At 46.7% G+C, this 2,348-nt stretch overlaps 1 non-coding gene across 1 annotated transcript; it reads right to left on the bottom strand.

Moving 5' to 3' along the window:
* Positions 1–681: 681 nt before the first annotated feature.
* LOC143363300 (5.8S ribosomal RNA) lies at positions 682–836 on the bottom strand. Its single transcript, XR_013083787.1, has one exon. It is a non-coding gene; the product is annotated as a 5.8S ribosomal RNA (ribosomal RNA).
* Positions 837–2,348: the final 1,512 nt, after the last annotated feature.

Genomic DNA, 2,348 nt, shown 5'->3' with positions numbered 1-2,348 from the left:
TGTTTAGATGATCTGAATGGATTAGGTGTGAGAGATATGGGAAAGATGGTCTGGAAAATTAAATGTTTGTGTATTGCCCTTTCAATGGGCTCGTTCACGGAGGTCTCCAAGTGGTGTCCGATGACACTCCAAATCTTGGGACCGTCGCTTCGCCTAAAGTGTTTTGGCTATCGCAACCGACCGTGTTTATCGTAACTCACGTTCGGTCTGTGTGGGACCGAACAGTGTCCATTCACTGTAGTCTCTTGAGACTCTTATACCTTTCGTATACGCATCATTTCAGACGACGTCGGGAGCGCGTAAAGTATTCGAGAGTGAAACGCTTCTTCCGCAATGCGAATCGTTCCAGAGAGAGGAGAGAGAGATTTCGATCGTCGGAGCGGTGTTCACGGGCGGTCGTATTGAAAATACGACCCACGACGCCGCAAAACACTCACGCAAGTCCGAATGTGATACCCATTCCTATTTCCTTCTTCTCACGAAACTGTTAGACGCAATGTAAAATTTGCAATTTTCACAGAACCGCGTCAAACGCCGACGAAACGTCCATCGTTCGCTCGTACGTAGCATCTTTGCAACCCAACTCAGAAACGCTCTTTGCGCCCTCCACAATTCGACATGGAGAGGTAAGCGACGGCGGGGACTTACAAGAGCAACGCAAGCAGTATTTTGTTACGTAAACGACCCTCAGCCAGGCGTGGTCCAGGAATTGTATCCGTAGACCGCAATGTGCGTTCGAAATGTCGATGTTCATGTGTCCTGCAGTTCACACGTTGACGCGCAATTAGCTGCGTTCTTCATGGACCCACGAGCTAAGCGATCCACCGTTCAGGGTAATCGTATAATTTGATTTATAATCAATATATAATTATGTCTCTTGTTCTGCGGTTCATAAGAACGCCGATACCTGAAAGCTCCAACCAGCGCGAAGGAGATTCAGGCGTCGTTTTTAAGGACGACACACGATCGTCCGTAGAAACGGAAACCGTCGCGAGTACGCGATGCAATGCGCACATGTATCCGACGGCCGGGCGGAAAATACATTGAAATACCTTTAAAGTGGAAAACACAGGAGGAGAATTCACAAAACGACGGGGATCATAGACAACCCGATACTGGATCCCGACACTTCTCCTCCTCCTCTCTTATTGGAGAATGAACTCGATAACTAGCGGACTTCACAGCCGGCTCTGGCCGTGCGCGATCGTTCGTCCCAAGCTCTTGTGCGCTGTATTATCGCCACACAGAGAGTAGGGTGTCAAAAATCGCACACAGCTTTAAAAAGCAAGCTTCACAGCCGGTCCTTCTCTCATCCTATTCCTCGACGTTCGTGACAGAACACAACGCGTTCACCGCAAGTTTTCCACAGGCTACCCTGTTGTTGTCCTCTCTTTCTCTAGAGGAGAGACAACACCACCGTTTCCAATGGACGTATCTCGGACACCACAGGCGAAGACCGAGGAAGCGCGATATGTGGATTCGAATCGACGCTTACATCCCTGTTCTTGCGACCGTAATTGTCCATACAATTGTCGAGAGCCTACACACAGGCAGACCAATGGCGTATATTATAATATACACGTCTCTTTGACACGAGGTATTTTTATCAAAGAGAACACGATCCATCAGGTGGCGGGTGAAAAACATCGATTCGTAACGACGGGTATTTCTATATTCGTGGTTAAGCTATAACATTCAGCGTCCGACGGGAAACCGCACCCTATTGATCGTTCGAGTTTGCAATGTGAACGTCGGTGACGATTCCCGAAGACCCGAAGTACAGCTCTGCGCACTCACTCCCCAATACAAGTAAACGATGCGATGCTCCACCTTCACGCAAGCACCGTCTGTTTCCTCGTGTGTCATTCTCATTGAGATCTTTCGTCCCATTGTCGAAAGAGTGCATATATTATATATTGCCGTGTTTGTGCACAAATGGTCTGGCGGGCTCTCTGCGCCTTAATTTTGGCCAACAACGTGGTGCGAACGGACGGGAGAATCGTACGCTTTGAGTAACTATGTACTCCATGCGTAACTATGACCTCCACACGTAAGCCTTTGCATGGGGAGTAGTTCGTCGCTATACACATCCCCTACTCCCCTTTTTGTTTATTTTCTCATCATACGATGATTACACAGGAGAGTGAATTCCTTTTATTATAACCTTGTACTCTCCTGTTGGTCTTTTCTGTGTGCTTTGAAAGCATTTTTGTATGTATATATATATATATATATATATATATATATATATATATATATATATTCATGGATCTGGCAGATGTTTGATTTGTAATGATCCTTCCGCAGGTTCACCTACGGAAACCTTGTTACGACTTTTACTTCCTCTA

Source organism: Halictus rubicundus, unplaced genomic scaffold (genome assembly GCF_050948215.1).
Source record: "Halictus rubicundus isolate RS-2024b unplaced genomic scaffold, iyHalRubi1_principal scaffold0029, whole genome shotgun sequence".
NCBI lineage: Eukaryota > Metazoa > Arthropoda > Insecta > Hymenoptera > Halictidae > Halictus > Halictus rubicundus.
Note: the sequence above shows the minus strand (reverse complement) of the source record. Positions and strands in the feature narration are given on the sequence as shown.